Source organism: Equus caballus, chromosome 4, assembly GCF_041296265.1.
Source record: "Equus caballus isolate H_3958 breed thoroughbred chromosome 4, TB-T2T, whole genome shotgun sequence".
Taxonomy (NCBI): Eukaryota; Metazoa; Chordata; class Mammalia; order Perissodactyla; family Equidae; genus Equus; species Equus caballus.
In genome coordinates, this window is record NC_091687.1 from 47192804 (window position 1) to 47215934 (window position 23131).

Sequence of the window (23131 nt, forward strand, 5' to 3'; positions counted from 1 at the left end):
TAGGAACAAATACTTTATGGAAGATTACTGAGAAAGTGCTTATGATAAATCAATTGCTTTAATTTGTGTGCCGGAAATGTCTTGATTCTAACCTTATACGTGGTCGGATTTAAAATTCTAGATTGAAATATTTTTTTCTGATAAATAATGTTTTTGTTATGGAATCTACACTGAATTCTGAATTTTTATATAGCCCTCAGTCTTTCCATTATATAAACTTTTAGGATTGTCTCTTTATTTATGGTATTTTAATTTCACAGTAATGTAAAGCTATGGGTCTTTCCTCATGCATTATACTAGAGACTTCATGAAACAAACTCATGTTTCTCCAAAAATTTTTCTTACATATTTTTTTTGATAATTTCCTTCCTCCTATTTTTTCTGTATTCTTTTCTGGGAGCTGTACAAATCTGATGATAAATTTGTCAGAATGACTCTCTAATTTCATTCTCTTTTCTAATTTTTTTTCCTGTTAGATTTCCTCAAATGTAAACACCAAGCTATTGACTTTAAGTTAGAATTTCATATCCTTGACTCTAGGAACACTTTCTTCTTGTACATTGCTTTAACATTCTTTTTTTTTCTCAATAGTATTTTGTTTTGTCGCATAATACAGTAGCTTCTCTTGCCTATAATATTATATATGGGACTTTCCCCGAAGTTCCTTCTGCTCGTTGAGTTTTCTCTTTCCTCTGACTTCTTTCATTCTGATTATTACTTTTTTTTTTCATGTTAAAGGATTTTATCAGATATCTGATGATCTTTGGCTGTGCATTCATATTTAATAGCAGCACATTAAAACTGTTATTAGAATCATGGTGTTTGTGCTGGGCTACAGTATAGAGGTCTTGTTGACTGGTGTTTTTGCTGCTCCCTTTTATAGTCCATTTCCCACAAGATGAATCTAAATTCTTCTGCCTCATGAATTTAAGTTTAGCTATCAACATGTCTAGACTGGAGGATAATCCCTTACTTGTGGAAAAGTGTCTCTTCTCTTCCTAACCAGTTTCTGATTTTACTGAGTACAAAGTCTCCAGGATAAACTTCTTCAGAGTGAAAGCTTCCTGCCTCCTATAAGATTTAGGCAGGACCAGAGACCTGGCTACTTGGGCAGATGAAAGAGATCTCAGGGTCTAACGCTTCCATAGACACCAAACACACCCTCACTTGTAGCCCTGCCATGTACTTTGGCCTTCAGAAGCCTGCTTTTAACTATCCCCCAGTCCCCAATATATCTCCCTCCCACACTCACACATGCTCTTCAGAGCAGCAAAACTCTGACACTCACTTTCTATATTCCACAAAGTCACTTTTGTCAACTCTTCCGGTTTCTTTGCCTTTCAGGCCCTATGTGCAATTAATTCCATTGCTGTAATTTCAGTAGAATTTTGGCACAGTTCAGAGATAAACACATGTGTTTGATCTTCAAGGTTTAAATGCAAGCCTAGAATTTTGATTCTTTTTAATTCAAGAACAAGTTATATGTTTCTATTTATTTAGGATTCCTGTTGTATTCCTTAATGGTGTTTTAAAGTTTTCTTTATATTAGTCCTACACATTTCTGTTAGGTATTTTCCTAGGTTTATTGGTTTCTTTAATATTTTGGCAATTCAAAACACAAACTTTTAAAATGCTCAGTCTTTCATCTGACAATTTCATTTCCACAAATTTGTCCTTGGAGAATAATCTAAAGTTCGCAGAGTTACGTAAAAAACAATGACAACAGGAACACAATTTTGTTTTATAATAGTCTATTTATACCACTTAAATATCTAAGGGGAAGAATATTTAGTAAAGAATGTTACATGCATCTGTGAGATTAAATGATTATAAAAGGCTGTCAATGTCTTGGGAACGTGTCTCAGATATAATTTACACATGGAAGATTAGAGGAATAGTGATAAAATCTTAAACATCTTTGTTTTAGGGTATAAAGATAATGAGTTTTTTCCTCCATTTTGCCTATTTGTCATTTTCCAAGTTTTCCACAATGTGAAAACGTGTTTTGGGATTTTTTTAATTGGAAAAATCTTCATATCATGCATCTGACATAGTGAGGGAATGAGACAAGAGGTTTTTTTCAGATAGCTGATTTTTAAACCTTAAAGCATTAAAAAATATATTAACAAAGCAAAAGTTTCCAAAATGACACATTTCTTGTTTCCTGAAAGTGATCTAAGATACTCATTATAAGAAATTGAAATGTGCAATAACAATCTTAGAGCTTATAGGGAATTTATAGTTTATATTTATTTTTATAGTTATATTTATAGTTCGTATTTCTTCATGAGTATAATTAAACAGAACACAGTGATTTTATAAGTGTATAACTGAATCTCAGAACAGTCACAAGGCCTTTGCCAGGTCGTGTCCCTCATAATCACTGAGATCCAGGAGGTTCCTCTTTGTTGAAGGACACTTGGTACAGAAAAAGTCACCTTTAGAGAGGTTTCCAAAGGTGGGGTGAAAACTTTATAATGAACATTGACAATACTTGATTGGTCCAACTGGCTGATTTGAAATATACAGCGAAAAATTATAAAAAAGCGTTATTTAACTGTCGTATTTTTGGTTGTAATTATAAGTATAAGCTAATTTTTAGAATTAAAAAGAATGAATTGTATTAACTTGGGGGTAATTTTTTGGGCAAAATTAAATGATAGCACTATATTTTGAATGAACAGTCTAAAAGGGAGGGGTATCATTTTTGCAAGAATTTTCAAGGATTTTCTTCATCAAAATTCTGAAAAGCTCTTCATTGTTTGATATTCAAAATTATTCTCTCTTGAAAGATCTTTTTTTCTTTTCTTTTCCATTTCTCTTCTTCAGTCATTAACCACGCTCACTCTGCTTGTGTCTTCACTTGTAGATTGCTTTGCATTGGTTGTATTAGTTATCCAAAATCACTTTATTAGATTTCATGAAACCCTGCAATCCACATGATTAACAAGTTCCTTATCTTTTTTGCTTAGTATTTGTGTGAGTAGATTTTTACAATATCTGAAAAACAGGAAAGGTAGGATATGACAGAAATAAAACACAGTGCTTAGACTAAACAGAATATTTTAACAAATAATCAGTTCATTAGTGAATATGCTCATGTGATGATCACAGGAGCTGCCCTGTTAACTGTTACCATTGGACTAAATGGCCTTTCCATATGCAAGTTTATTTGTATCTATTCTCAATTGCTCTAAACTTTACTTTTGTTTAAAGTGTACAGTAGTTCTTTAGTCTCCAATGTCAACATTAGCTCTCCATTGCATGTCCGTTCTTACTGGTGTCGGTGGACCTAAGGCCAGCCTCCAACCCACCCTTCCCTGCCTGTCCTAGTTCTGATACCTCACCTCCTACTAGAAACACATTCTCTCTACTTTCCAGTTTCTTATAATGTCTAAAATAGCAGAAGGCAAGTTCCAGACAAAGGTATAATGGGCTGTCTCGTAAATTGTATGAGCTTTAAGATACAGATCCCATAGAAATTGTGACTTCTCTTTGACTGCTTAAAATGAGTATGGAGAATAATACTTCTGTAAGAAGTTACATATTACACACTCATACATACATGCACGTATATTCCAAGGATAAATACTGGAGGTTCTTTTTTGGTTGTTGTTAACTGCAAGACGTTTTAGAGCCTTTAATATGCTTTTCAGCAAAATAAATCTTCAATATGAAGACGTGATTTGCAGCGTATCTCAAAATCTAATTGACTTCAGATTTCTTTATTTTTTAAATGTCTTGATTTGATTACTGTTCAGAGAATATTTTGAAAAACCTAGCTTGAATATTCTTTTTTCTCACCTACTTCTGAATCTCATTTCATTTCCAGCAACTGGGAACATCACATGGCTCACATCCATAGAATTAAATTATTATATTTGGCATTTTAATCTTATCATGGGGCTCTGTGTACCGACATTTTACTTAAAGTCAAGTTCAATCAAAAATTTCAACTCTTTGTTGACACTTTCATAACATTTTCATTTTCTTTCTTGTTTTTTTCCCACCAGAGGTAATGAGTCACATTCTCCTTTGGCTTTCCCATAGACCAGTGGTCCTCAATGAAGAATAGGGGATGGGGACAGTTTTGCTCCTGAGGGGACATTTGGTAATGTCTGGATAGATTTTTGTTTGTCACAATTTGGAGAGAAAGGCTGCTACTGGCATCTAGTGGGCCAAGGCCAGAGAGATTGCTAAACATTGTCCACTGCAAACGATAGCCCTCAAAACAATTAGTAGTAGAGCCCAGGTTGAGAAAAACTGCTGTAGATGGCTGTGCTTTCCACAAATCCGTTTCTACAAACCTCTGAAGTGATGTTGTGGTAAAAATCTGGGAATGCCCAAGTTAAACTAAAAACCAGAAGGTATGTTAATACGAATTTCTTCCCTTTGAGATAAAATAAACATTGACAAGGAAAAGACAACTTTCTCAAACCCCAAATGTGCAAGTCTAATTATAAACTCTTAAATAGTCTAAAACAAACACTAACCAAACTTGATAGGTAAATTAATGCCATGGGCCAATCTCATGCAAGGCTCATGTGCTGACGCTTTTCTTAACATTTTCCCTCCTTTCTAATATTTAGATTGAAAGTGGATTTCTAATTCTTATTCCACTCATTACTTAACAGGAACACAGAGGTCACCGCAAATAAAGCAGTATGAGTTAATGAGAACAGCTTTAGCCAAAGAGGAGGTATTTCTCCAAGTACATCAAGTGCTTCACATATATTAAGAAACCCCAGCTGAATCGATTTAATAATGTTGGGATTTACACAATTATTACGGAACCTTCATTATTCAGCCAGTCTGCGCATACCACAGCACAAATGAACATCTCAGTCTGGTGGTATTAACATTGCCATTTTCTCACCCGTTCCCAGACCATCTGCTCAATGCTGATCATTCATGGCTTTAACATTTAACAGTTACCCAACTGCAACTTAGCAGATTTGTGTACTTTTGAAAACAGCTGGTTTAATAACTGCTTCAGAGCTTTTGGATAAAGAAATTATTTTGTAGTGCTTTATAATAGTCTTTTTTTATCGGTGCCTCTAAGGAAAGAGTTTTACACTTGCTCCATTTATGCATCTGCAATCGCTCGTAATATTTCTTGTCACATTTGGAAACATATTTTCAGTATTTATAGCACAATCATGTAAGAAGTCTTTATTACCCTCCTTGTTTTTGCTGTTTGTTTTTTTAAATATCTCTGAGGACTAGAGTGAAACCTTTTGCATGGAATAATTGCGAGAGGCACAAAGGTATAAATTTCAGTTGTCTCAGTTTCAACTCACTCGCTATGTCATATGAATTTGTTTCTACTTCAGTAATGTTTCTCTTTTTCCTCTCAGAGAAAATGAAAGAAAGAAAATAACTACTTGTTTCAATATTCCAGGCCTCCAAGTAGATATATTTCCCCTGGGTAGTTTACTAGGTAACTTTGTGACTTGGTTGCTCTGTTCAAAACTGGAAGTGGCCTAAGAGGTGCTTCTGAGTGCTGGCACTGTTCTGATTTCTTGATCTGTGGAGGGGTTACATATGCATGTTTACTTGTGAAAAATTTTTGAGGCGTACATTTTGCATCCTCTTTTGTATGTATATCATATTTCAATAAAGTGTTCAAAAATTTAAAAAAACAAAAGGAAAACTTTCCTGGATTCTCTGCATGTGTATAGGCTAAATCCTAAACTCTTTATAATGACACAGAAGGTCATTGATCCTGACCTGACTATGGCATCAGTCTAATATTCTACCATTCCTCACTTTACACACGTTCAGCAATACAGAGCTGTTGGACAGTTTCTAATACAGCTTGCTGATTCACTACATATGGGTTTGCCACTGATTCTGTTCACTGGTAGTGGTAAGTGAGGAGAGTGGCTTTCTGTTTAGTGCAACCTCCTGACTCTTGTAAACCGAACTCAGCGTCAAAACATAAACACTAATATTTGTCAATTGACATGCTATGTCTAATAAAATCTCTTAAAAATCCTATAGCTTTATGGGGATTTATTTTTGTCCTTTTCCCTGGTCCAAGGCATCTTGTATAAATGCTTTTTTGTAAAAAACATGGCTTTTTAGCTTAATCTTTTTACATATTTAAATTTCATAACTTACCTGTCACTGTCTTCAAAGGCTCAGAGGTTTTGTTATATGATTCTTTTCTCATCAGTTGGAAGCTAAATCAAAACCTACCTTTTAGATACATTAAGATACAAGAGAAAAGACTTCTGCCTTCAGTTGAGATGAAATAAGAGAAGCTGGATTTTATCTTCTCATTTGAAACAAACACAACAATAAACAGATGAAATAGAAAATGATCATATTCAAGGTTCTAAACATCAGACAAGAAAGGAAAGAAATTCCTGACAGACAGAACATGAAGGACTAGGGTGGCTAAAATTCCTAAGACAGAATAACAATGAGAAGAGAGCTACATAAAGAGAGAATCTCAGAAATCTGCAGAGACCAGATGTAACTTTCAGCATAGTGGTGATTAGACCATGCACCAAAGAAACTGTCTGAAGCTGTGGAAAGAATCATCTGAAAGGATAATAAGAAAGAGCTCTAAGCACTCACATAGGAACTAGACTAGTACCTGTTTTGACCAGCCAGACTAGAACACGTCAAAACTCACAGAAAATTGGCTAGAGTACTAAAAAGGATCGTGCTTCGGGAGTGAGGATTAATTAGACCTAGATTAAATGATGCTCTGGTCCTGCCTAAAAGATCAACTTACTTTCTTTGTTTTTACAAGTAAATTTAGTGTATCCTAGACTAAAAGTAGTATCTATATAGCTAATATAAGTATAATATACTATGAATATATATAAGTATATGTATTAAGAATATATAAATATCCCGCTCCCAACAAGATTCAATTTGCAATGTAATTGTAAGTTACATTGTAAGCATCCAATTTACATCCTAATTACATTTGTAAGCATCCAAAGAAAAAGGAAAATATAACATAATGAGGAGAAGAAACAATTAACTGAAACCGGTTTAGAACTGATATAGTTATTAGAATTAGCAGAAAAGGACATTAAATACTTATTATAACTGTATTCCATATTGTCAAAGAGATAAGTAGCGACATGGAAGATTACAAAGAAAAAGATTCAAATTAAATTTGTAGAATTGAAAATCAAAATCCTTGAGCTGAAAAATACATTGGATAGAATTATTTGAATATTAGATATTACAAGAAAAAATGATAGTGAAATTGACAACATAGCAATACAAATTATCTGAAATGAAACATTTAGAAAATAAAACTAAAAATAAAAAAATGAATGAGTAATCTAATATGTGTCCAGTTAGAGGCCTAAAAGAATATAAAGTACACAGAAAAAAAGCATTGGAAGAAATAATGGTAAAGAAATTTGCAAACATAATGAAAACCATAAACCCATAGATTGAAGAACCTTAGCAAAACTCAAGACAAGATACAAGAAGAAAACTTCACCAAGACACGTCATAATGTAACTGCTCAAACCCAGGAATGAAGAGAAAATTTTACAAGAAACCAGAAACAAGGTAAATACAATAGAAGACTTGTCAATAGAAACAACGCAAGTGAGAAAACAGGTGATCAAATTTTTCAAAATAATGAAAGAAACAAAACTATTAACCTAGAATTCCATATTCATCAAAAATATCTTTTTAAAGCAAAAGTGAAGCAAAGACATTTTGAGACACACAAAAGTTGAAAGAATTACTTATTTCCAGATCTATGTTATAAGGAAGAGTACAGAAAGTTCTTCAGATAGGAGGAAAATGATATGTGGTAATATGAATCTATACAAAACACTGATGAACACTGTAAATGGTAACTGCATGGGTAAATATACAGTGTATTTTTCATATTTTCCAATATCTTTAAATGATGATTGACTATTTAAACAAAAGTAACAGGTTACTGTGCAACTCGTAATATATATAAAAGCAAAATGAATGAAAACCAGCATTAAACTCAGAAGGGAAGAAATGAAAGTATACTAATGTAATGTTTGCATACTACATAGAATGTGGTATAATGTCACTTGAAAGTAAACTCTGATTAATTAAAGATGTCTGCAATAAACCCTAAAACAACCACTAAAATAGTAACACAAGTTATAGCTTATGAACCAATAAAGAAGGTAAAATGGAATTATGAAAAATAATTAATTCAAAGAAGATAGAAGAAAAAGAGAACAAAGGAGAGAAGGGACAAATTGAAAACAAATAACAAGTAAATGGGAAAAAATGAACTGGAAGAACACATTTGTAAATGAAACATCTGATGGAGTAGTTGTATCTAGAATAGATAAAGAACTTCTAAAACTCAACCACTTAAAAATCAGAGAAAGATTTGAATAAATGCTTTTCATCAGGTAAGATAAACAAATGGCAAATTAGTACATGAAAAGATGCATGACATCATTAGTCATTAAGGAAATGCTTATTACAACCACAAGACTCTACTCACACCTGTTAGAATAGTTGCAATTAAAAAGATTGACCATGCCAAGTGTTGATGAGGATGTGGAGGCACTGAAACTCTGTTACCCTGTTAATGGGAATGTAAAATGGAACACTTTACAAAAAGTTTGGTAGTTTCTTAAAAAGTTAAAGATACATTTGTCATATAATCCATTTGTCATTTACTCCTATTTACCCAAGAGAAATAAAAGCATATGTCCATACAAAGACGTGGACACAGATACTCATAGAAGCTTTATTGAAATATGCCCAAATTGGAAAAAATTCTAATGCCCATCAACAAGTAAACAGACAAATTATGGCATATCCATACAACGGAATGCTATTCAATAATAAAATATAATAAATCATTGTTATGTGCAACATTTATGTATTTCAAAATAATTATACTGAGTGAAAGAAGCCAGACAAATAGGAACACATACTCTATAATTACACTTATATAAAATTCTAGAATATCACGTAAATCACATCACCATTTGCCTGAGATCCAATGGGAACAGAGAGCAGGAAAAAAGGAAAGATTGAAATGGGATATGAGAAAACTTTCAAAGGTAATAAGCACGTTCTCTATCTTGTTGATTAAGATAATTTCTCAAGTGTATACATATGTCAAAACTTTTCTATTTGTATATTTTAAATATGTTCAATTTACTGTATGTCAATTATACTTCCTAAAGATTTTTTAATGGTAAGTAAAGTTAGGTACTCCTGTTTTCTTGCTTTTCTCAAAGGTTGTGTAGGCATGAAAATCTTACTCTGGTTCTTTTAGAAAAAAATGCTATCCTACAATTATAGTTTTATAATTAGAATATACTACTGATTTATAAAATAAATTATTTTGACTATTAGGTTAAAACATCTTACAAAACATTGTATAGATGTATGTTAGTAAAGTGGAAATTCTCATTTCTTGAACATGATAGTGTTCAAAGATTCAACTGTTTGTTTTCATTAACATCCTTTGTCCATTTTTCTCTGTTCTGTGTAGGCCACCTTTAAAGCCTGTGGTAATTGTTATGCACACAGAAACATTAGTATTCAGTATTGTTCAGTAGAATTCAATCAGTTATATAGACAAAAGCTTGTATTTATGTGCCAACAGAGTGACGATTCATGGTGGTTTTTAAAGACTTCTTCTCTTACACAGCCATCAATCAAAATGACAGTGTTCTTTAGATTAACTTTGGATTCCCCAGCACAAATTAATTAATCTGTCCACTACTTCCTATCTCAGTGTTTCAATCAGCCAACAAATAAAGCCAATCAAGATTTCAATTCTTTGCTGATTAACCAATAAACTGTGACAGTAGACTTGTGGCAGGACTTCTGGGACTCTCATAGAAGCTTATTTATAGATGAAGCAATGCTGTGCTCAGTCTCTAAACCACAAATAAGAAGAACATTGCGTTTTCTTCCCCATTACTTTCATCAAGGCAAAGAACCTTTTGAGGTAGAAATAAAACTGTTAAAACAACAAGTTGGAAGCATACTCTCCTTGAGGTTATATTAATGATGTTTTGGTGATGCTGTTGCTTTACTGGCATCAAATTGTGTAAATGCCATGGAATTTTAGAATTTAAAGAATAGCTTTTGTTCAAATGAAAGGATGCATACTAGTGCTGTCACTATTTCCTTATTGTCAAGAACCCTAAGTACTCTTCCACCAAAAGAGAATTACTTCCTGCTTTTTATATATTTCTGAAAGAATATACTTTGTGGTATATCCTAAATTAATCCAGTATACGTGCTGTCTCTCAAAAATACTTCTATAAACCCAACTCGAGGAAAGGATATAGACTGGGAGTCAGAAATCTAGGGTTAGTCCAGATTTTTCCAGTAACAAATTGTGTGAGCTTGAGAAAGTTACTTAATTTGTGTAAACTTTGGTTTTCTCTTGTGTGAAATTAAAGGTGTAGAGTAAACACCCTCTAAAATCTGATGGCTCAGCAAAACATGCTAGTGTCTTTTTTCTTCCTGAGACTAGATCTAGACAATTTTTCTGCTCTTTGTTTTTACCACCATCACTTTTTCAAGTTTGTCCAAACGTCAACGACTTCATGAACTTGACACTGAGCAGTAAGCAAATGTAAGATGAGGTTAGCGAACTTTTGGTTCCCCATTAGACTTTGCATTCCATTTCTTCACCTCTTCCCTGGGGACGGAGAGAGGAAGGAAATAAAACAAATCAATCCTGTTTCTCAAAGTATATGGGTGCCATCTATCCCTCTTGGCAAGCCCTGACCTTTGGCACTCTAATCTTCTAGCCATTCTACTTCATTTCTTAAAGACTTTAGCTCCTATATAACAACCTATATTTTATGCCACTCTTGTCATCTTGGACAATGACCTATCAGTTCCCTGACTTCCTCCTTTCCTGGTGTTTTTATTTCTAATGGTATTTTCCTCCATATCACCTCAGTCAGCAATTTCCAATTTTATACCAGAAAGTGAATCACTTCTGAAATCTCTATTTCAAATATTTTCCTTTACGCCAATCATCTCCTTTCACATAACTTGTTCAAGTCTCTATACAACTTTACTTTTTGACCTTACCAAAGTATTGATTGTAATCTATTGTCCATCATTTTATTCACACCCTTTAAATTTCCTTCCTCTCTCCCCTCCCATTTACGCTGCCTTGCAGAATCTCAACTGTGTATGTTACTTGTGTTCACAGTTTTTATGTGGTCACTTAACACTGACTGGAAAACCAACTATGCTCTACTCTTAAGCTCACTTTCTCACTTTTTGGAGTGACTCTTCTCCACCATATTTCTTTGAGAAAATGTAAGGTGGAAATTCGAAACTCCCTTATCTTTCCACCAACAAATCTACTTTTTCACTTGCAAAAGTACTCAACTTCTCTTTCTTCCTATTATAAAAAAACAAGTATCCCTACTCTTATCAAATTCCATTCTTTCCATTTCAGTCCTGGGCTCCATTTTATATCTCTCTTCCCTGAATGGATATTGTATTTTTGATGATTTTCCTTATTTTCTGCATCTCCAATCACTTCTCCTTTACTGAGTTAGTCCCATTGATATCTACAAATTTTCTATTATCTATCTTATAAAATCAAACAAGAAATTGAAAACGCCATTTCTTCAATAAACAAACCAGTTTAACGCCTACACAGTTTCTTTGTTCCTTTCATACCATGCTCTTTCCAAATTTCTTCCTCAATTCTCATATACTCTTCAATCCATTCTAGTCTATCTTTTTAAAAAAATTCTTATACAGTAGTCTTTTTTAAATTGCTCTTAAATCATCAAATACCTCTATTTTGCCAAATCCAAATGACACTTATCTGTTCCCATCCTACTCAGCACCTAAGGAGCTCTAAGCTCTCATACTCAATTTTTAATTTGTAGAAGTCATGGGAATACGCCACTCAGATCTCCATTCAAGAAAGAAATTGCCATTTGGCTACAAGGAATAAAATTAGCTGACAGTCTTCAGCTTCAATGTTTTCAAGACCTACTTCAGTTTTCAAACTGACACTACTTCTTCCCAGGCAGCCCCTAGACAAAGACTGCAGATGGCAAGAGCACTAAAGTCTGGCCATTTCTGCCAAATGCAGAGCTCCTCAACAGGCAATTCAGTATTGTCTATTACAGAACTATTTTTCTTTCCTAATTTCCCACTACTAATAAGAAGACATGATTATTTTATTTGTCATTATTATGCATATATGTATGTATATTGTGTGTGCATATATATACACATATAGGTGCATGTGTGTGTGTATATATATATATATATATATTTTACTTTTTTTTTTTACCTGTCTCACAAATAGATAGCACAGGTACCATTGAAGGCAGATCTCTTATAAAGTCCCAAGGAATCCCCAATCTCTAAGACAGCATTCATAATCTATTCCAAATAAACGTCTATTAAGTTGCTGAATGAGTGAAAAAGCCAGTAAATGCTACAATGTTTCATATATTTCTCTTTCAAAAATTAATCTTTAATTTCTCCAAAATTCTAATATCTGCTATAGGCATGATAAAATAATTCAAACTGAGAAATAAATTACAATCATCCTAACATTGCCTTCTTCAGTTTTTATTCATTTAGTTTTCTTTTAAAATATTTTATTTATTTTTAAAATTTACTTCTGTTTGATTTTATTTATAAGCACAATAGAATTTCCTTTCAAGGTCTATTACTACCGTATAGAGAAGATACTGCAGGGCAACAAACAAGTATAAAAATCAATCACAGGGGCCGGCCCCACGGCTGAGTGGTTAAGTTTGCCTTCTCCACTTCAGCTCCCCAGAGTTCGCCAGTTCAGAGCCAGGGAGTGGACCTACACACCACTCATCAAGCCATGCTGCGGCGGCATCCTACTAGAATGGGATGACTTACACCTAGCATATCCAACTATGTACTGGGGCTTCGGGGAGAAAAAAATCAATCACACTGTCGACTTAGTCTACTAATTTAAAATGGTCTCCTCTCATCACACACACACACACACACACACACACACAGAATGAGTTTTGTCTCTATGATACAGCTTTATAAACTTAGAAAACCTTATTTTGCAAATATCACAACTATTGAGAAACAATGGGAGCAAGCAGGAATGTGTGTGGTGTCTATATGTGTAGGAATAGCAGTGCTTCCACTAGTTGATCACAATACTAATATTATGCCCTTATGTCACTCTTCCAGGTTTTTGCTCTATTTGAATAAATGCACAGTAGAAAACTCTGGGTATAAATAAAGAGAAATGACAACACACACAGGCTAAATTCCCAACTGAATGCAATAAAAGAAAATCAAGCGAATGTTTTAAAGATGTCGCTTTGCTCAAATGACAGCAAAAACTGTTGAAAGTTAAATCAGATTACAAAAAACAATGGAAAAGTCTAATTATAAACTGTAGAAGCTCCAGAAAATAAGACTATCCTCAGTGATATGTAACATACATGTTAATTTTAAGATTTAATGTCTAAGGATTTGTTATAAGTGGCTTGGTAAGACAAAATTTAAACTTTAAATTATTTTCACTTTTGCAATTACAGATCCAAAAGCAGCAGCACATTATGAAAATGTTCATTTCAATAGTTTTTTAATAATATCAATATAATTAAACATATTAGAATTTTCTAGGCATTGAAAAGTAGATTGATGATGATATACAATATTAACTATAACTCAGGTTAAGAAATTACATAAACTGTATTACAAGCTAAGAACAATTAAGTTGCATATGATTTATTTAAATTCAATATTTTAATCCTAATCTATTAACCACCTGCCTATTAATCAGCAATTATATTTACATAACACAGGTGAAGAAAAGAAAGGCATGCTATACAAAATAAAATTTTTAAGTAGAAATTCATTGAGTTCCATTTTTCAATGTTTCATCTGGATTTATTTTTTGTTTTGTTTTGTGTTTTTTGGTGTGTATGCGTGGTTTTTTCATTTGTTTATTTTGTTTATCATGTTAGAAACTAAGAAGAAAGGTTCTTCCTTTCAGAAGTTCCTTAGAAATATCTCATGGGGAAACATGAAGAGAGAAACTATATACTTCCTGGAAATTTTAATTGAACTTTGAGTACTCAGAAGGCATAAACTGTTGACAATTTTCCCAGGAAACCATTTCCGATACTCAGATCTGTTTGAAAATTTCCTTCACCAGTCATTCAATGTGATCCTTTGTGTGATCCTATGATTATAAACCAAGAAACCTCACCAGATTAGGTTCAGTTTGATTAATCAGCCCTAGAAGAGCAGTAGTTTAACGTGAAGAGTAATTAACTGGCAGATGAAGATTAACGGATGTCCTCAAACCCCTAAAGAGCTATGGGTTCTGCTCCTTCAAAAAGAAGACATTTGATTCCCTCCAAAGCAACCAAAAGCCAACACATACTTATCAATATTCTTATCTAGCTTTATAAAACACCAAACTCTTGAGGGCCAACTGGAAAAATTACTTAGTTCTGACATAAATAATCAGAAGTTTCATTTCATCCAACTTTTTTTAAAAGATAGGCCTAATTTACGTGTTAAATTCTTAAGAAATAAATCTCATTATCAACAACATGTATTAGACACCTAGAGTACCAGCTCAGCAGTTAGGTCTAACATAATCTAGAGTCAAGGTGAAAAGAACGATGCATAGATAAGTAAGTACGTGTACATTTTGTGATCAACATAGGTCAATTTGCATAAACTGGCTAATATGAGAGTAACAAGGGAAGACAGAAATTGAAGATATACATCTTGAGCCAAAGAAAAATTCTTAACTCAATTTTATTTAATGTATTTTGAGTTATTTTCAAATATACAAAAGAATATTGCTAATAAAAATGGAGACTTTCTTTTCTGATTATATAGTGGATCAGAAATCTCTCCCACTAAAAGACGCCTAAAAATATATATGTAGACACATATCTCAAAAATGTAAGGTAAGTTTTCTGAAGCCAAAAATCCCCCAGGTAACAACTTTTAATTTGATATAAACCATAATGACAGTACTTTATTGGTCAGGGTTCAGTTATAAACTACAAAAGCTGCTTAAGCTACTTGAAGTAGGAAGTGATTTATTACAAGGTATTAAATGAATTAGAGAATGTTTGGAACTGAAGAAACAGACAATCGTTTGAACTGCCAGGAATCACTCTTATGCTACGTTACAGAACTGGGCCACCAAAAGATCCTTAGACTTTGCCACTATCAGAGAACTGTAGAATCAAGAACCAGTCTGCAAATTTTGGAGGTAGCTTTAAAGTTGCTGTTTCCAACATTCAGCAGTCCTTTCCATGATCTCAACAAGCTCAAGTTGCTCGGTAGGGGTGGGGACCTTCCTCTGAGGAAATCATCTCTTAAGGAAACCCAGGACACAGAGCATTCCCAATAACAAAGTTTCAACAACTCTTATTCACTCAAAAGAAAAATCATGAAACATACGATAAAACAAAATATTATGAGCAAAAGTCAGCTAAGACAATAAACAGCAAAATTGAATTATCAAAGATAATTATGTCAGAATTATCAGAGAAAGATTACAAAATATACATTTTTAATATATGTAATAAACAAAGGAGGGAATAAAAGCCATGAGAAAAGAATACAATCTGTCAAAAAGAAGCTTAAATTCCAGCTTTATATAAGATAATGGCATCCACTTAATCGAAATATTTCCACTCAACCTTAAAATTTGATTAACAAGGAGATCAAGTATAATAATCGATAACCCATGCCTATATATATATATATATATATGCATATATATATGTAAAATACGTATATGTATGTATGCATGTAAAATATATATATATATGTAAAACTAGGAGACAGAGTATGTTATAACTTCATAGTAAATGGAAGCACTCAAACAAATACCCCAATTCAGCAAGGTTAGCTCTAGAGCCCACTTTAGAGCAGAGAGTCAAGAGGAACTGACGAGAAAGAGGGGACAGAGAAGTGGAGGCCTAGTAGTGAGAAAGATAGATCAATCTGAGAAAAGAAAATCCCACTGTCTAAACTGTGGATCTCCCAAATTCATTATGCAGAAGTCCTAACCAGCACTACATCGGGATGTGACTGTACTTGGAGATGGGGCCTTTAAAGAGGTAATTAAGTTAAAATGAGGTCATTAGGGTGCACCCTAATCCAATGCGACTGGTGTCCTTATAAGAAGAGGAGATTAGGACACAGACACACACACAGAGGGAAGACCCTGTGAAGACACAGGAGGAAGACAGCCATCTACGAGCCAAGGAAAGAAGCAACAGAAGAAACCAAGTCTGCTGAAGTCTTGATGTCCAGAAATGTGAAAAAATACTTTTCTGTTGTTTAAGCCATTCAGTCTGTGGCACTTTGTAATGGCAGCCACAGCAAATTCATACACCTGCTAAGCTGAGAAATACATCAATTAGTTCTGAGATCTGAGCACTAGCTGCTATGGCAGGGTGTGCCAATCTTTCTATGTAAAGAAACAAATAATGATTATATTAGGGTTTGTATTCTATATGGTTTCTTTGGCACTACTCACTCTGTCACTGTAGCATGAAAGTAGTCTTAGACAATATACAAACAAGTAGGCGTGACTGTGTTCCAATAACATGTTATTTACAAATACAGGCAGTGGACTTGATGTAGCTCCTGGGTTATAGTTTGCCAACTCCTGTATAAGAGAATCAAAAGGTGCTTAAGATCAAAAGAGATCAGATGTGGCAGTCTTGATAAAGCGCTGCTTCTGGGGAAGAGATGAGTAATTTGGAAGGTGGAAATTCCTCTATAATTCTCGGTGGTGAAGTAAAAAAGAAGCAAGAGTTGGAGGACACAACAACGCTATACCCTCCATAAAATAATCCATCTCTTAAAATCACTGAATATGTTAAACCAAGAGAAGAAGGTGCTCTCGACTGAAGAAATTATAAGCCACCTAAACCTCTCACCTCTGGCTACATACAACTGTTATTCCCAGTCCAGGAAAATAAGATATTTTAAACAAAAACAAAAAAAAAGAAAGAAAGAAAACATCCAAGATAACTTCTTTAAAAAAGAATATGTAATATGAGATTTAGAGTGCTGTAATTTTGGACTTGGCAAGTTTAGAAAGATATAGTCTGAACAAATAAGATTTGTGCTTCATGTACAAAGTGGTGAGCCTACAGATAAAGATTAAATATTTTCTTCCCATCAGAGCCTCTTATTTCAAAAGGCTTTGTGTCATTGGCCATTAAGTTATGAGTGATGCTTAGCAAGAGCTCTGAAGCCAGTAAGTAAAGATCGGAGACACCAAACTTAAAAATTACAGCCTGATAAAGTGTTTGCTTGTAGTTATCCGAACAAATACTGACAAGAATAATATAGACCCTGAGTTTATTAATTTTTTTGGAGGAAAGTGTATATGTATTGTCAAAAAATCTCCCATCCTCGCCTGCAGGATCTTGTCTTGGTGCCCTGCATCAGGAAAAGATGGACTGCTAAAGCTGTAATCCACATCCCAGTTCTGATGTGGCACTGGAGGGTAGTGTGCAAGGAATAGCAGTCTAGAGTGCGAAAGCTAGGGGCTAACCAAGTAACTTACGCCTAACGAAGCTTGAATATTCTTAGCCAGGAGCTAGGGACTGCTAGGTATTTCCTATTTACCCCTCATCTGGAAGGGAGTTTGAATGAGCTATGTTGTTCCTTGTCTGTCAATGTGAAATGAGTGAGTTTGAACCAGATGAGTTGTCATTCATCTAAAAGGTTACTAGACTATGAGAAGACACATATGAACCTGATCTGGAAACCTGGACAAGTCCAGATCTAGGTCTGGTAGTAACTTAAAGAGAACTGGGTGTTGTGAGAGGTAAAGTGTGGTCTATTACAGAAATAAGGATGTACATGAATGATGGTGGGCAAAGGGCAGACTGGCTGACTTATAATTTTGTTCCCCAAATCGAATTTCTCGCATTTGTTTTGTAATAGAACCCCAGTTTTTGCCTGAGCACATTTCCTAGCCTGTATTTCCCAACTGCTTTAGCAGCTGGGTGTGACCATGAGACTTAGTGCTGACCAAGGACTTGGAAGTGGAAATGTGATGTGGAACTTCCAGAGAGGCTGATTAAAAATGCTCACTCAGCTGTTTAGCTCATCTCTTTTGCTCTTCCTCTTTTCTCTTTCCTTTTTCCTAGGAGAACTGAACATGATGGCTGTACTAGTTATATCAATCTGTGCCGTGACCTTGAGTATGAAAATCAGCCTAGCAGAGAGAGAGTTAAACGACTTTATGGGGCTTTCATATTATCCCAGGACTGAATATTTTTTGTTGTTATTGTTTTTCCTTTTTTTGTTCCCTCGGGTGGTGTTGGTTTTTATTTTTTTATTGCTTTATTTATTTATTTATTTGTTTATTTATGCGGAAGATTTGCCCTGAGCTGACATCCATTGCCAATTATCCTCTTTTTCCTTTTCCTTTTTCGCTTGAGGAAGATTAGCCCTGAGGTACACCTGTGCCAGTCTTCCTTTATTTTGTATGTGGATGCCTCCAAAGCATAGCCCATGAGTGGAGCAGGTCCGCGCCTGGGATCTGAACCTGTGATTCCTGGGCCACTGAAGCAGAGCACGTGGAATTTTAACCACTCTGTCATGGGGCCGGCCCCCTCATTTTGTTTTGATCTTAATGTGAGAGAATAAATTCTAGTGTGTTTAATCCAATCCCTAGTAGTTTCTCAAGTTTTCTGTTACAATGAACTTAAAATGTACATGGCCGGTATTCACTATTTTTAAAAATTACCTATTTCTTATTGAACTGCTGTAAACCTTGACATACTGCAATTAATCATGGTTCCCAAGTTTTAGAGATAGAGCAGAGTAATGGAGATACAAAACACCAAATAATTTGGTCAGAAAACAGTAGGAAAAATTTTCCCTTCTTTAAATCATAGAGACTATGAACAACTCTGGAATATCTCTGTGTGTGATAAAAATAGTATCTTTACTGAATCTTTAAAAAATAACTCTAAAGTTTGGTTGAAATCTCCATATATTTGGTTCTGTAGTTCAGAGGTTAACTATCAGGGTGAATACTATTGGTATATCTGCTGGCATAGCTACATTTTATTATTTTATTAGTAAAATGCATCATTTCTTCCATTTTTGTTCATATATTCTATAGGCCACCTGTGAAGAATAACTTAAATCTTGACGCACATTCTGGACAATTAATGAGGGCATCTTGGTTTGAAAGATCAAAGCCTATTCTGAAGTTGTCCAAGGAGTATTCAGATGTCTTTCTAATAGCTAATCAGATACTATCAGATATCAAATCAAAGCTATTTAACTTAAAAAATAAAATTGATGGAGGACTTGTTTCTCTTAAGAGCTTCCAATTTAATATTATCAGTGTATTTGAGCACCAAAAAAGAAATTCTAATTTTGGGTAGAAGATAGTGTGGGCAGCGGGTCAATGCTCCTGCTAAGAACCACTAAAAATCTACACAATTACAAAAATTGGATATCAAAGCCATCAGAAAGTTGAAAATCTGAACGGTTTTGTGCCAAGTAATTGTTTTAAGTAGGATAAAAAGAGAACTGATCATAAAAGGAAACTGATATATTACATGTCATCAAATTTGTTTTTCTGAAGAAGGAATCCACAGAATAATAATAAATATGTATTTTAAAGGAGTTACATCCAGAGAACATAAAATACTGTTAAAACTCAATTATAAGAGCAAAAACAATCTCATAAAAAGATGGATCAAAGATGTAAATGGACATGTCAGCAAATAATATGCACAAATGGCAAACAGACACAAGAAAAGATATTCGACATCATTGCTTATTAGAGAAATGCCACTTAAAGCCAATAAGATAGTACTGCACATTCACTAAAATCTCTAAACTTAATAAGACTTAGCATGCAACATTTTGGTAAAGATTTGGAGCGACAGGACCTCTCATAAATTTCTATTGGGAACACAAATGGCACAATCACTTTGGAAAACGCTTTGGCAGATTTTTAGAGAGTTAATTATCTAGCAATCCTAATTCTAGGTGCTCACCCATGAGGAATGGAGAAAATAAAATAAAAATTGACCAAAGTAAAGGTAGAAAATCCTAAAAAAAGTATTAGTAAAACAAATCCAGGGATGTATAAAAGGACACATCAATTCCATGTATTTCACAACCAAATGTGAATAGTAAAACAATAGAACTTTGGAAGAAAATATAGGGAATATCTTCATGGCCTTGGAGTAAAAAAAATATTTATTAACACAATACAAAAAGGACAAACTATAAGGAAAACTTAAGAAATTTGATTATTTTACGGTTATGACACCATTAATAGTGAAAAGGGAACATTGTATGTGGGGGAGATATTCTCAATATATATATCTTACCAAGGACTCTTATTCAGAATAATTCTTAGAAATATCCCATAAATCAATACAAAAGACAGACAACTCAAAAATAGTCTTGGCAAAATAACAAACAAACAAAAAAGAATATGGAAAAAGCCAGTGAACATTTGAAAAGATGCTTTAATTTTATCAATCATCAGGGAAATACAAATTAAACCACAGAGTGATACCCTGATCACTCACTAGAATGGTTGAAGTGAAAAAGCAGGAAAATATCAAGTTGGTGGGGATGTAGGATAGGAGCCCTCATATATTGATGATGGCAGTATTGGAATATATATATATACATAATTATACTTGCACACATAAGGAAGTATATATTTTTCTTTTGAGGAAGACTAGCCCTGAGCTAACATCCAGGCCCATCTTTCTCTACTTTATATGTGGGATGCCTACCACAACATGGTGTGCCAACCGGTGCCACGTCCGCACCCGGGATCCAAACCGGCGAACCCCGGGCTGCTGAGAAGTGGAACGTGCACACTTAACCGCTGCACCACTGGGCTGGCCTGGAAGTATACATTTATATTTTATATATATCCAGTAGAAAAGCAAATATCTATCACACAAAAGATATGTACAAAGGGAGCTGGCCCCGTGGTCGAGCGGTTAAGTCCCTGCGCTCCCTGCAGGCGGCCCAGTGTTTCGTTGGTTCGAACCCTGGGCGCGGACATGGCACTGCTCATCAGACCACGCTGAGGCAGCATCCCACGTGCTACAACTGGAAGGACCCACAACGAAGAATATACAACTATGTACCAGGGGGCTTTGGGGAGAAAAAGGAAAAAAAATAAAATCTTAAAAAAAAAAAGATATGTACAAAAATGTTCATAGTAACGTTATTTGTAGTAACTCAAACTGGAAACTGTGCACATTCCCCAAAACTGTAGAATAGATAAATTTTTGCATATTCAGAAATAGAATAGGAGACTACAGCAATGAGAATGAGCACATCACAATTATATGCAACACTATGGATGAATCTCATAAATTTAATATTGGGCGAAAAGATATAGACATAAAATAAAGCATAATGTAAAATTTCATATTAAGTCCCAAAACAAGCACTGCTAATCTGTGGTTTTAGAAGTGATAGTAGATGCTTTGGGGGTGACTGGATAGGGCATGAGAGAAGTTTCTGAGATGCTTCTCAGTTCTCCTTTTGTTCTGGGTAGTAGACAGGTGTGTTGTACTTTGTGAAAACTTATCAAGCTATCTACTTATGGTATATGTATTTTTTGTATGTATGTTATATTCCAATAATGTAAAAATTGGGATAAGTACTATAATTAATTGAAAAAATTAAATACATAAAAATCTATAAGGCCATAATAAAAAGAGCGAGTCACTTAAAATCAAACAAAAACATATTTTTACCATTTAAAGTAGTTACTATACCACATTTCTACACATAAAAAATTTTTTGATTAAGAGAAATAAATGAAATATTTATTCTCCCTTTCTTGGAGATACTATATTACACCATAACCAAATAGCTTTACCTGATGTAGGAAAGCTCTTCTTTATGGAAGAGCGCAGTTCAACAAATGTGAAAGAAAGTCCTAGAAAAATTACCATTTTATAGCTACTGGATAAAAAGTTGATGGGAACAAATTTTTCTCAAGATACGAAAATATCACTCCATCCAGTATTTCTAGTTTCAAGGGAGAAAAAAATGTAACTTTACAGGGGATGAGTAAAGCTATCTCCACCCTCACTAGGTGATTAACTTTAGCATCACTAGGAATGGAAAACAAAACATTGTGTACCTACTCATGTGATGCAATATGACATACACACCACCTATAAAGAATTCTTGCCCAAAATGTTTCACTTGAATCAGAGGCTTTAAACCAAACTTCCACTTTATATAAAATACAGATGTTTGAGACTGAATGTTTGCTTTACCCCCAAATTCATATGTTGAAGCTCATGTGATGGTATGAGAAAATAGGGCCTTTGAGAGGTGATTAGCTCATGAAGACAGATCCCTCATGAATGGGACTAGTGCCCTTAATGCCCTTATACAAGGGACCCCAGTGAGCTCTCTCAACCCTTTTCTGCCACGTGAGGAAACAGCAAAAGACAGCCAGTCAGCCTATCATCTAAGAACCAGGAAATGGGTCCTGATTCTCATCAGCCTCCCGTTCTGCCAATGATTTGATCTTGGATTTCCCAACCTCCAAAATTATCAGAAAGAAGTTTCCGCTGTTTAGAAGCCACCCAGTTTACATCACTTTGTTGTAGCAGCCTGAAAAAGGCAACACGAATAGAGAAACATTGGTGTGACAATTTGAAAACTTGAATACAAAACATATATTAGATTATATTGATAAACAATAGCTTTGATGTTCTCATAATTGTTAATTTTGTTAGGTGCAATAGAGTATTACTTTTAAGTATAAAATGTCATTATTTATTTAGAAAATTATAATAAAATATTTCATAGTGAAGCTTCATAATGTTAATAATTTATTTAAATATTTTGGCAAAAATAGATACAAAAATGGAAAAAATGTGAAAATTATCTAATCTAGGTAATGGGCACTTGGATCTACATTACATGATTTCTCTATATTCACATAGAACATTCTAATATTTATGTAGAATATGTTTCCTAGAGATTTAGACAAATTTCCCAAAGCCACTTAATTATCATATATACATAATCTAGTAAATTATAGATTTCTATATCCTTTCTAATGTTTTGGAGCCCTTATAGAGTTCACCTTGATCTTTTGTGATGAGATGCTCACACT

General features: G+C 34.1%; 1 long non-coding RNA gene across 2 annotated transcripts in view; it reads right to left on the bottom strand.

Moving 5' to 3' along the window:
* Positions 1-718: 718 nt before the first annotated feature.
* Positions 719-23131, bottom strand: part of LOC106783087 (uncharacterized) — a 40448-nt gene continuing 18035 nt past the window's right edge. Inside the window, exon 5 of one of the 2 annotated variants that reach the window (XR_011437821.1) lies at positions 719-3000. This is a non-coding gene — a long non-coding RNA (uncharacterized lncRNA). The remainder of the gene's footprint in view (positions 3001-23131) is intronic. The other variant, XR_002807432.2, reaches the window with a different exon arrangement.